Source organism: Populus nigra, chromosome 12, assembly GCF_951802175.1.
Source record: "Populus nigra chromosome 12, ddPopNigr1.1, whole genome shotgun sequence".
In the NCBI taxonomy this organism is placed as follows: Eukaryota; Viridiplantae; Streptophyta; class Magnoliopsida; order Malpighiales; family Salicaceae; genus Populus; species Populus nigra.
The window spans coordinates 5,203,030-5,217,342 of NC_084863.1; the positions used below are offsets into that span (position 1 = coordinate 5,203,030).

Here is a 14,313-nt window from a genome sequence, read left to right on the forward strand (position 1 = left end):
GGTTTTGCTGGTAGAACTGAGCAGCGTGCCTGGTGCTGTTCTGGGTAAATATATAGAAATATGCTTGCAGACGTAGATCTTAATAAGATCAGGGACTGGCTTTTGTGGTTAATTACTACAAGAATTAATGTCTGTGCTCTTTTCATTTGGTTACTAACTGTGATGGTGAGTGATTTGTGAATTTTACTGATGGAAATCATGAACTAACTAACTGTGTCGTTAGTCATGGTAATTCATGCATGAAGATCAGTTTAAACAAGCAATTGTGTTTGTACAAGAATAATAGATTACAAATTGCCATGGTTCTAAGGCATAGTGCACCTTCACATTCCAGCCTTGCTGCAAAATTATACATCTAACGGCACCTAGCTGCTGCTTCAGTGAAATTTAAGTGCATGCAGAGCATTAATGAATGAATGCCTTCACGGCCCACCTTCTTGCAAGATTGAAAGGTGAAAAGGAAGAGTCCAATAATCCTGAACGGCGAAGTCACATCTAGCAAGAGGACCACAGTTGAGATGGCCTTCAAAATCAAGACGATTAAAATGGCATTTTCGTAATTAGATAGACCAACGAGGCATCTAATCTATCTTAGCACAGATCAAGATTCTCACAAAATCCAGTTCGTATTGGCATGTAGCTTGCTAAGCCACTTTTAACAAATAAAGTAAAGAAGCACCCAAAAGCGGCCACTAGCATCTCTCTGCAAAAATGAACGTTGCTTTTGTTTTTGTGCCTCTCTTTTACTTCAGGGAGGATAATCGATCATCAACCTTTTACAGTGGTTCCAAGCTTTAACATGCTACAGAGCAACCACTCCACTCCATGTTAATAGATTAAAAGCGCACGTACGTATCAAAGTGGTTGTTGGTTGGTGCATGGTTAATATTTTTTATGAGTTTGGAAACTTTCTGATATTTAAATAAATATTTTTTTGAGAAAAAATATATTGATATTTTAGAAATAGACTCTAAAAATAAAATGTGCCATGAAGAGTGAAGATTGAGAACCTTTTCTTCTAAAGATTCAATGGGTCTTTGTAACCCATCTTTATATTTTTCTTGATCGCATTCAAACCTTTTCTGTGTTAAAAAAAATATCTCTAACTTAATCAGAGAATACTTAATCATAGGGAGATATCTAACTTAATCAAAGGGGAAATATCTTTATATGTGTATGAGCTTAATGCTTAGTTGAGCCTTGGGGTGTTGGGTCTAGCAAATCATTAAACCATGCATGCATGTGTGGGCTGAGCTAGCGTTTGGTTGAGCCCAAGGATGTTGAGTTATCACTCAGTCTCTAATTCCTCTAAATGAGAATCCAAATAAAAGAATAAAAACAAAACATATTAATCCATCAGTAGCCCCTCAAATCTTTACGTATTTATCACGCAAAGATTTTGAAAAAGGTTACCATTAGTAAGCGAGACCTTTTTTTACCTTCTTCATAAGATTTTTCTATCCAACAAAGGAATCATGGGATTTCTTATAGCTAGGTGGCCTATCTTTAATTGAAAGAGGTGTCTCTTGGGAAGAAAAATGGTAGCTTGCATTTAATGCAGTAATTGAATGGATTTATGAAGATTTAAATGGCATGAAAAGCCATTCATCCAACAGTGAGGGTTGAAAGATGTTTCCTTTATAACCCTAGTCGTTTCTACTTCTTATCTTTTCTTATACATTTTGTAATTTTTGAAAAAATCATTTTATTGAAGATCCTGAACTATTTTAGTTCTAATATAAATAGACAAACTTATTTATAAGTATTTTCCACCACCAACATCTTTCCTTTTCTATTTTAAACCAAAAAATAAACCCAAAGAAAGTCAGTTTTATCTCTAAAAAAAGAGGTGTTGATGCCCCTAAAGAGGAGTTTAGGTTCTAACCCGAAGCTAGAAAAAATAGCAGGGGGCATGGGTCCATCAGACTAGGCCACATGACTAGGGGTTGACACCCTAGTGTCCATATCTGGTAGGGGAGAGAGTATCTCTCCTCGCAAAAGTCCTTCTATTGTCATTAAGGAATCTTAATAGAGATGAAAGCTACCTCGAACCCCCTAAGGACGGTGTTTCTAGCACTCTAGAAGCGGAGGATATAGAGTTTGTTTCTCGCCTTCAACTAGGAGAGTACACAACTCAGATGCTTGACTAGGCTGAGCGTATCAGCCAAAAGCCTTTATCTCTTATTGTGGTTGAAGGCAGGGCTGAAGAAGTGATGGAGGATTACCCCATCATTTTTTATGAGCTCTCTATTTATGAGGGCTCTATTCATAAGGAAACAATATTAGAAGTCAAAACTCCCGTATAAAATGAAGTTGAGGGAAGTCGTACTCCCTTAGCCAGGGGTCAAGTAGATTTAACTCTCTCTGAAGTGATTGTGGGTTTTGCCACTCGTTTTAAGAGGAGTAGGGTCTCTACCTTTATGGAACCTAGTGTTCCAGTCTCGATTGTAGAGGTTTCTTTGGTGGCATTTTCTCTACCTTAACTTCTAGTTTTATTGGTAGAAGCTGTAACAACTAGGCCTTCTACTCGGGTTCAGAAAACTGAATTCGAGGATGCTTTCACTAACCTCATTCTTGGTTGATCTCCAAGGTTGTCAAAAATATTTTTTTAACACGACACGGAATATACAATATAAACTCGAATCGTAAACTCGAATCGTAAAATCATAAAATCAGAAAGTAAAATATTTTAACTAATTATATATTAACAATTACAATTAAGTAGTAAATAATAATATAACACAATTAAAATAAAAGTGAAATAAAGCGAACTATAGCACTTTCATCCAGAAAAAAAGAGACAGGATTGGATATATCCAACTGAAATCAAGCTATCCATGCAAAAAGTTAAAAAAAAAAATCAAATTTACCAACAAATAGAAATATAGATCAATAAAAGAGTCTACTGTACAAAGAAAATACCAGTTTTTGCTCATAAACTCAAATGACCTTCTTAGTTTCTTCATTTAAATACATGTTGGCAGCAGAGTGTTAGAAGATAAATGGGTGAGGGGTATTAGTATATGCTGATTTCCTATCTTAACTTCTTATACAACATACACTTAGTTGGATACCTTATGCAAGTCACAAACACTAGTTCGACAAGTTCCATAATTAGCAATGGAGAACATGAATTAAGCATTTTGAATCCCACAAGAGGGGTAAATTGTAACGAACAAGCTACACAAAAAAAGATCACCTAAAATCAACATGAAAGGTAAGAATTCTTGATGGATGCAAATTTGTGAAAAATCTAATTGATGGCCCTATACATATTAGCAGATTGCAGTTTATTATTCAGTTAGGTCAGAACCTAAAACAAAGAAATATATCAACAGACATTTTACAGTCACGCATCTCACCTTTAAGAGAATATATCATGCTCTTTCTTTGCTCACAAAACAAATTTGACATTCCATTTACCATTCATGTCAGCATTGAGGGTCCAATTATTTTTTCTAATCTGCAGATAAGGCACCTGAATAGGAAAAATAAATAAAAAATAAATAAAAAGTGGAAAAAGAAAGACAACTCAAGTCAAAAGCAGTTACTTTTGACTATGTATAACACAATGCACAGGCTTTTAGATGTTTTAACCATAAAGTTATGGGAAATGTACCTTGGTAATCACTTCATACCCAATTCTGAATCTAACATCTTGTTCTCTATGGAAATTATAGATGCTCCAAGATACTTTCGCAGCTGCTTTAGAAGTCCCCTGTCATGGTAAGGGAAGGAAGATATTAGTTGCATATGGTAGCTAGGACAATAGCTTACAATTTACTTCTTGTATCTAGCTCCCCGTGAACCTAAACAAAAACAAAAATTAAAAATTAAAGCCCTAAATTTGCATTTTAAAGAATTCCCATAAATAATATCAAGAAATCAATCACAGTTACCTACAAGTGGGTGCTGGAATCAATGGCAAACCTCTCATTGGCATGAATTTTGAGGGCTTTGGAATCTACTCCATATCTTAGAGATGTCTCCATTGTTGTATCTTTAATAATCTAAAAAACCCACTGAAAGCCAAGTAAATTGCAAGAACCTGGTTCTGGTGGCTGCGCCTCCGTCGTAATGGTGAAGACTTGAGTGTAGAGAGAAAAAAATAGGTGTTTTGAGAGAAAGAAAGAGAGTGGAAGGCGTTGCTGGTGGATTTGAGGAAAGGGGGATTTTTGTGAGACAAACAGGATGGAGATGACTGAGATTCTAAGAAGAGTGAATAGATTTTGTTAATTTTTTCAAACTCGGTAAACTCGGACCGAGTTTACCGAGTTTGATCGATTTTAACCGAGTTTGGCTGATTTTGACCGAGTTTGCTGATTTTCGAGTTTGCTACCCGATTTCACACTATATCTCTGAGTTGACTCGTAAAATTGGGCGATTTTACGAGTCAACTTGCGAGTTTGACAACCATGTCGATCTCCCTTCAATTTTCTCGTCTTGATTGAAAATAAGAGGTAGTTTATGGAGGCTTCTGTTGGTAGAAGGTTAGGCATTGAAGAGGCTCTCCTTGAGGTGGTGAGACTAATGAAGAGGATTCTCACTATCCTTTCAAACATCTTAAGATGATACATCATTTGCTCATACCATTGAAACAAGTTCTCAAAACTAACAATGGATTTGTAATCACTCTTCTCATGATCCTTTAATATCATATTCTTCATCTCTTTTAATAACAAAGATAATTCTTTAATATGCCTCTCAATGTCTATTATCTCCAGTCGATGAGTTAGTTTTGAAATTTGTCTTTATATATCTTCTATTAGCATCTCCTTGACCTTCCTCTTCCAAGCGAGAACCTCTCTGTCCTCTCTTACCTAAACACGCTATGCTCTACGATCTTTTTTAGTCATGGTTATTTAGCAGAACACAACAAACAAGATAACCTGGGATTGCAGCATTAAACAAGCAGTAACCTAGGATCATTAGACTTCGATACCAACTAATGCATATGAAAGCAACACAAGAAAGATAATAAGTAGAAAAAATACAAAATCACACTGAATAGGTATCACACAAAAATTTTAATTCAAAACTTTGTTACTATATATATTTTTTGTTCATGTTGTCTGACTATCTAAGAGATTTACAACTCCTTATATAAACCTAAGAACTTACCTAAACCAACAAAAAAAAATAAAGAAAAAGTAATAAAATTCATGATAAAAACTAGTGAAAACATACTAAATAAAGACAAAAAAATAATAATAAAAGAGTTCTAATTCAAATAGAAAAAATAATCATAAATCAATTAAAAAAATATAGCATATCTCGAACAATAACATTTAGGGATTATTCGAAGACCTTTCCAATCTTTGATTATTATGAGATTTTAACCTTATAGTAAACAAGGTCTCTAAAATCTCTGAGAAAAAAATTCATCTATATCCAATGGTTGAATTGAAAATTACGCTCAATAACATAAAATTGCATATTAGAGAAAAATCCCCTATATCATTTTTTTTCTCTACCATCAAAATCCAACCAATTTTTCTCTTCTTTTTTAAATGAGATACTAAAAAATAAAAAAATAAAAATTTGAACTAAAATTGAATTTGTACAAAACATGAGGACTGAAAAATTATAATTTGAAAAATAGACTACAACTAAAAATTAGAATTTAAAAAGAATTACAAAACTTTCATCCACGATATCTATAGTAAATTGATTAAGTGAAACACGATTTCCTTGTATTTTTTATAATGTTGTGATTATTAAAAATGGAGTTTAGTGATTTTTTTTATTAATATGGGTATTCAGACCAGTTTACATGTACCTCGATTAATTCTATATACTCTAAAATTAATAATTATATAAGTTTTTAGTAATTTAAAAATTTAAAAAACTCGAGTTAATAATCTTTTAAAAATAAATTTAAAATCTAATTAACTGATATTGCAGCGTGGTTTGATCCATTTAATATCCACGGGAGTCAGGAGCAAAGGCAAGGTATGGGCAGTTGGGAACTTGCGCACATTGTCCTCAAAATTTGTGCTTCGGAACATGTTTTCTTACCGGAATAAAACAATAATAATAAAAAAAAGAGTTAATAGTATGTATTTGGCTTTTTGTTAGTTCTGGGTTCAAGTCCCCAATAGCCCGTTATTTTTACTACCTCTTCAAAGTTCGAGTACTGTGCATTTTTCATTTACTCTATGTTTATTTTATTTTATTTTATTTTGCAAATATAATATTTTTTTAGAATACAAATTATTTGAATTGACATAGGTTTAATAGTTTTTAGAAAAAAAAAACAATAACATAGATTGTTGTCTATCGTTATTCTCTATGCTTCAATTTCCCTTTCATTCTTATCTTTCTTTATGAAATTGTGTGGCTAATACTCTTTATTTATTTTTTACATAATGTTCTATCTCTTTATTTTTCTTTCCAAAATTATTCTTTCTTTGATCCCTTATGCATAATTTATTTTAAGATATAGAAATGTATAATGCAATTATTATTCCTGCCCTCCTTGATCTTGATCAACATATATTTAATATTTTTATATTTTTTATGTATATTAGTTTGATTCATAACTATATATAAAAAATGAACTTATTATGACTATTATATCTTTAATGCAATACTTTTCTTTTATTTTATTTGAGAATGTGGTAGTAGTTATTTTTCAAAGTGTTTTTTGCTCGGAAATACATCAAAATAATATATATTAAAAAATTTATTTTTAACATCAGCACATCACAATGGTTTTAAAACACTAAATTTTTTTAATTAAAAGCAAAGAAAAAATAAAATAAAATTCAAAATTTTTTAAAAGTACTTTTAAAACACAAAAATAATTATTATATAATGATAAAGATAATGATAATGATAATTTTTTTAAAACACCAATTCCTAAAAATATGCTATTTTTATAATGAATCCAGAAATATAAGTCCATTTTTTTTATTTATACATCATATAAAATCTTAAATAACATCAAATATGCTACTTAAATCATTTCTAAACTATATAATACTTTACTGGTATTTTATTTTGATTATCAAAATTCTAAAAAAAATTAAAACAAACCAATAAAAACATAAAGTGTTAAAATAAAAAAATTATCAAATTGCATCAAAATTCATCAAGTTATTAAATCAGGTCCTTGGTTATTTTTTTATAGGTTATTTTATTTAAATTATTTGAAAATAAAACATGTTTATTTAATAAAAAATTCAAATTTATCCATTTATAAATAATTTATTAGAAATATAAAAAATATTATAAATTTCTCCACGAACTAAAATAAAACTGCATGAAGTATTTACGTTTTGTTTTGTCAAATACTCAACGTTTTGACGAGGCATTATTCTGGAAACTTCGCGTTGACCACGTATGCTTACAAGAATAAATTAAGAGTGTGTACAAATTCATAAAATATCACTCTTTTCTATAAAATTATTTTTTTCAAAAGAAAATAGAATATTATGTTCAAATAATATTTTTTTTCTCTATTTAAATATTTGGAAAAGAAGTTTAAAGGGGGTTTAAAAATGTGGTAGCGATTATGTTTCAAAATGTTTTTTTATTTAGAAATGCATTAAAATAATATTTTTTTATTTTTAAAAAAATATTTTTAATATTAACATATCAAAATAATAAAAAAAATATATAAAAAATAATTTAAAAAATTTCAAATTTTAATCAATTCCCATTTAAAATGCAATATCAAAAAAGAGTTTAGTTTGGGATTCAAAAAATCATTTTGATGTTCCCCAAGTTTTATATGAAAAGACACACCTCCATCTTTAAAACATTTGAGAGATAAGCTTTTATTATTATTAATTAGATAAATATTAGTTTAGGTGCCCATGTATTGCTGCGATGTCAGACTATTATTTCACAAAAAATAATATTCAGTTGCTGCAAGCATGCTTTTAAAAAAAAGTGCTACTCGGGATCATAGATCTAATTGAATTGAATAAACTGCTTTTATTTTAATTAGATAAAAAAATAAAAAATTACAATAAATGGATCAAATTTTAAAAATAAAATAATTAGGATAACCTAAAAAAATTATTTTTTTTTCAAAAGATAATAAAAAAATATATCTTAATCCACAACCAATTAAATACAGAAGAATAAAACAAGGTAAGAAAAAAGATATATAAAAAATTAGTGCTGGTTAACCCGAGTTAGCATGACAAATCTATAACTTTAATAATTAACATCAAGGCAACCTGGGATATCTCGCTAAACCCATAGCTTAAATCATGAAATTAGAATAACATGATAAAAAGATAAAGAGAACTATAAAGCCTTAAAAAACATGTCAGTTCTTCAAATCCATGACCTTGGTCATTAGACTCAAAGGAACATATTTATAAAAACCATGAAGTTCAATTCTGAATTAATCAAATATTGAAAGATGAAATTGAAAAAAGAATTTCAATTATACAAAAAAATTAAAAAAATTAGCAACTAAAAGAATGAAAATCAAAATTAAAATACAAAATAAATTTTAAATTTGATTGAAAAGTGAAATTGAAAAGAAAATTAAGTTTAGCAAAATGACCTAAAAAATCAAAAGAATATGGGTTAAAATTAACATAAAAATATAAATAAATTTTAGATTGAAGGGTGAACTTAAAAAGGATAATAACTTTTAGAAACAAGTCAAGAAAAAAAATAAAAATCAAAACAACGAGGATCAAATTTAAAAATATAATATCATCAATTTGGATTGAATAATGAGATTAAGAACCAATAAAGTTTTTACAAAAAGGTCAAAGAACAAAGTTAGAAATCAAAAGAATAAGGATTAAATTGAAAAATATAATATTTGGTAAATTGAGATTGAAGGATTAAATTGAAAATAATTAAAACTTCTACAAAATGACCAAGAACACATACTAGAAATAAAAAGAATAAGGACTGAAGTCGAAATTCTAACAACAAAGAAAGTCAAGATGTAATTTTTCAAGATGTCAGGAGACGCCGTACACGCCACTCAAAATGCACGGACGCTTGCAACACACCTCCAAGTGTTGTACATGTGCATGTTCTTTTTTTATTCAAAAATGAAATTACCTCTGATATGATTTAATAATAACATAGAAATAGTTGTGAAAAGACATAAAAGCCCTTTCAATCCAATTTTAATTTTCTTTTCTTTTAAGGGCAATTTAGTTGTTTTATTGTGTTTTTTAATTGTTCATTATTTTTTATATCCGTTCAAATATCAAATTTTCTCGAACCTAATATTATAATAATGAAAAACCTATCATGAAAAATATAAAAATTACTTTGAGGCTAGTTTTATCTTTTTTTTGTTTTTAAAATTATTTTAGTCATTTCACTGTGTAATTAAAATGAAAAAAAAAACTTATTTATTTTGGATCATTTTGGTAATGACTAATAAGTTCAATAAAAAGATTTTAACGCTACTGACAACTAACATTAATTTTTTTTAATTGAGGGACAAATATATCATTAGTTTCAAGAGAATAATAAAAATGAATCCGCAACTATTTATACAAGTATACTACAGTGTTTTCCAAATCCCAATTAGTTCTTTTTAATCCACGTCATACCCATATAATATTAGGATTGCATCCCTTATACAGGTGAAAAGGATAGCACATTGATAGGTAAAAGCAAAAGCTAGTCGTTGATGGGGGTAAGAAATGGGCTATCTTTTGGTAGTATGTACACAGATGGTCTGAACCTTTTTTTTTTTTTCTTTTTCTTTTTTGAATTAGATGGTGGGGAGGGAGGGAGGGAGGGAGGGAGGGGGGAGGGGGAGAGAGAGAGAGAGAGAGAGAGATTATCTTGCAAGTGTCTTGAGTCAAAAGTTGATGGAAAAGTGAGATCTTACCTTGTAAAAGACAACCCAACAGGTTGAAGAGAACTAGTCGGTAGAACCGCACTTTTATTAAAGGTTGGATTAAAAAAACATTTCAAAATAGGCTTGAATCATAAAATTATAAAAATCAATTTAAAATTAAATAAAAGTTGAAAGAGAAAATTAAAAAAAAATTAAAAAAATCAATGGAAATAAAATAATTGAAAGATGATTTTTTTTTTAAAAAAGAAACTATGTGGTATTGTTATTAAACTCAATCTAGCAGATCTATTTTGAATCTCTTAATACTCCTTACCTAGTCCATGTTTAAAATTAACTAGCATTAAAGTTATTTTTATGTGACCTACTTAAATTGATGAGTCCAAAGACAACTCGAACGATCAGTAATAGCATAGTTTGGCTTTTTTTTAAAAAAAAATCAAGATATAATTTTTTTTTTAATATTGAGACAATGACATATTAGATTAACTCGAACTTCATGACTTTACTCGCTAAACCTGTAGCCCTAATCATAGACTTCACTACATTTAAAAATGTTATATATATATATATATATATATATATATATAATGATATGATAAACAAAATAGATGCTTACAAAATTGAGCATAAATTAAATATCATAATATTTGTTTGATACTGTAATAACCTCATAGAAAATAAATCAAAATAAACTATGACTACTAATTCAAAATCAACAAAATATTGAAGATTGAAATTTGAAGAAAAAAAAAACTAAAAAAAAATTCAATTGAAAGGGGAAAAAAATAAAAGATATATTTAAAGAAAAAAGGAAAAAAAAAGTTCATCTTCTTCTCTCTTCATATGAACAATGAAGGAGATGGAAAACCGTAAACTTTTTTGATATAGTAGTTATATATGAATAGTGAAGGACATGGATAAACCCCAACTTTTTTGATATAGTAGTTAATTAGATTGGTAGCTCGCGCTACATTGTGAGACGAGCTGAATTTGTTTTAGAGTAAAAAAAAGATATTTAGGTGTCACAATCGTGTTTTAAAAAAGTAATAAAAATATGTGACTTAGGTTATAGATTTTTCTAAGTCAAATAAGATGGTATTATTTAATTAGATGATTGAAAAAAAGCAACAACAATAAAACAATCAAATTAAATCAAAAGAAGAGATCATAATAATCTAAAAAAAAAAAACACTTGTCAAAGAAAAAAAATAACGAAGCTCAATTTCTAGCAAACCCAATGAGAAAGGATGAAATTAAAAAAAATAAAAGGATAAAAAAATAACTAGAGTCAACCCGAGTTAATATACCAAACTTGTAACCCAGATTATGAGGTTGACATAACCTAATAAAAAACAATAATAAAAATAATACGAAGCTCAATTTTCAACAATCCTAGTGTAGAAAGATGAAATCGAAATTAACAAAAATAACAAAAAACACACATGAAAACCCCTAGAAGCCCACCAGACCCCACTACCCTGATCATGTGAATAGGCTAACCCAATAAAAAACAAAATGGGAAAAACTATGAGGCTAAAAAATATTAAATTAAAAAAAACCCAAAGTTAATTAGAGGTAACCCACCAAACTAGTAGCCTAAGTCATAAGATTGAGATAACACTATATAAAGATAACCAAAGAAAATCATAAAGCCTAATTTAAAAAACAAACCCAATATCGAAAGATTAAATTAAACCAAAATTTAGTTAAGAAAAAAATTTACCTTAAAAAAAATCAATATCAACATGGGTTAACTTTTTAAACGCGCGACTTAGATTTTGAGACTAGGATCACTCTATTAGTGAAATCAACAGAGCTCAATTCCCAATCAACCTTATAATGAATGATGAAATTAAAAAAAAAAAATTTACAACGGGACCTAAAAAGCAGTAATCAAAAGAATGATAACCAAATTTAAAATAAATCCTTTTTAAGAGGACATCTTATAGTTTTGGAATGAAGAATAAAATCGAAAAATAATAATTGAATTTTACAAAACGTTCCAAAACAAAAAATAGCAATAAAAAAATAGAAATCAAATTTGAAAAAACAATAAGAGTACAACTTAAAATTTTGGATTGAAGTGTGAATTTAAAAAAAAATTAAATTTCATAAAAGGAGTAAGAAGAAAAAATTGCAATAAAAAAATGAGAACCAATTTGAAATGAGAGGACAAATTTAAATTTTAGATAGACAAGTGTGAATCCCGAGAAAAAGAGAGAGAAAATAAAAATGCTGCCAACAACAAACCATTACGTTTCTGGTTACACGTGTAATATCACATGGAAGAACACATTGCATCGCTTTCAATGCCATCGAGAGTGCAATGTTTAGCCATCAAAGAAAGCTGCCTGCATTGCGACTTCCTTCACTTACTAGTATGTGTATTTCATATGCCAATCAATCTTTACCTGCTTGTTAGTTTTAGTCCCTCATATTTATTTCAGTGTAACATTTGGTCCTCGAAGCTCTAATTGCTTCAAATTAACATAATTTGGTTTTATTTTAATAAACCGAACATGAACTGAGCATCAAAACTTTCATTGATATTGCAAGATTCATATATTTAGGTAACCAAAATAAACCATTAAATTAAATCTAAAAATACCAAATCTTGAAATATCAATTTTTTTAAAAAAAACTTTAGTAACCAATAAACAAAATAACTTGTAATTTTCCCTTGCCTATGCAACCAAGTTTGTAGTGGGAGAAAATTAAGCAAGCTTAATATTTACCAAAGCTTAAAAGTTGGTCCCTAGACCTTTAATTGCTCTAAACCAATAAAATTGTATTTTAGTTTGCCAAACTGAATATCGATTGAGTAAAAAATATTTTCTCGACATCTTGACATCCCTATTTGTAGATAGACAAAACAACTTATCAAGCCCAAACTGTCATTATTACGATGTCAAATGACCAAACTAAAAAAAAATATTAAAGGACTAATATTATTAGTGTAGAGTAATTCAAGGATATTTAGGTTTTTTTGTAATTAATTCTAATATTAATAAAAAAAATATTACGGTAGCTTTTTTGAAAATCAAAGGGAAAGTTTTGGAAACTAAAACTAGAGGGACTAGAATAAAATAAATTTAATAAGTGGCAAAAATGTTCTTATAGTCTTTATGTTTATTAGATCAGTGGGACCACTTTACTCCAGCAACGTTAACGTCAACGCCATTCTAAAATAAATTGGCAACTGCTTATTATTCTTAAAAGTATAATTTGATATTATGTTTTTAGCGAATGATATTTTTTTTAATTATTAACTAATATTTTTAATTATTAATATTTATCTTTGGTCGTCGGAGCATTTCCATATTGGTCATCCAAATAGTTAGAGGAACATGAAGTTGGACACGAATACAGAGAGGTAACTCTTAAAAAATGTATATTTTCATCAAATGTTTTTTAAAAATGAATGAATAAAAAATTATATTTTTTTATTAAAAATAGTTTTTTTTCTTTAAGATTAAATCATTATAGTTTATGCAAAAAACATTTTTTTGTTGTTATTTTTTATTCAATGAGTTATGCTGCTAATAGAAAAATTATTTTGTTGTCAAAACAAAATATAAATGAATTAGGAAGATAATTTTGACAAAAAAAAAAATTTCTCCATAATTTTATTCATTATTGTTCTTGTGAATGTTTATTCCTAAAATTTCTTGCTAATTTCTATATGCTAAAACAACTAAGGTGCAATGCATATGCTTTTTTATTCATATAAACTCTAAATTCTATACTTTTTTTTCTTTTATTTTTTTTCCTCTCAATTTCACATTTTATTTTTTTAACAGTCATATATGTTTTTTGAACTGGCCAAGTTCAAAAGGTCATGTTAGGTTAACTCCAATATTATTTAATTTTAAACCAGATGAGTCGAGTTGTGAGGTTTTTTATTATTTCAATTTCGTCTTTTTTTTTCAATTATATCCTTAAAGTTTACTTTATTTTTTTTTTAATTTCATCATTTGTTTCTCAATTTCATCTTCATTTTTTTTGGTCTATAGTTTTTTTTTTGACATACCAAGTCAACTAGATCATGTCAGCTCATATGATTTAAACTAGCCAATCAGGTTGTTTTTGAGCCAATCAAGTCGATTGTATCAATTCGAGGAGACTCCTATAATGTTCAATTTAAAACTCAGACTAGGTAAAGAGTTGAGGCTAGCGATAACAATGGGTACCCATGGATTAGGTATTGTAATATCCATACCCAAACCGATCATAATGTTTTTACCTGACCACGACCCCAACTTGATCGGGCATGGACCAAACCTGATCCAATCAGGTTTTAGGTATCCATCGAGTATCCGCTAGACATTCATTATTCATCTGGTGGGTATTCATACCTGAACCTGAACTCGAACCCAAAACCATTGTTTCATATTCTCTTTAGACAGAAACACCATCTGAACAGTTGCGCCGACCATAAATCTGTCATCCACTGTCGGATTGAGATGATTTTTTAATATGTTGTGCATGTTAATATTATCTACAAGTAGACTGTTCAG

General features: G+C 28.9%; 1 long non-coding RNA gene across 2 annotated transcripts; it reads right to left on the bottom strand.

Moving 5' to 3' along the window:
• Positions 1–2,645: 2,645 nt before the first annotated feature.
• Positions 2,646–4,185, bottom strand: LOC133669081 (uncharacterized). Of its 2 annotated transcripts, XR_009833840.1 has the most exons (4): positions 3,900–4,185; positions 3,620–3,809; positions 3,363–3,478; positions 2,646–3,180 (listed from the first exon to the last, which is right to left on the bottom strand). It is a non-coding gene; the product is annotated as an uncharacterized LOC133669081 (long non-coding RNA). The 2 variants fall into 2 exon arrangements; XR_009833839.1 differs by having other exon boundaries at positions 2,646–3,478.
• Positions 4,186–14,313: the final 10,128 nt, after the last annotated feature.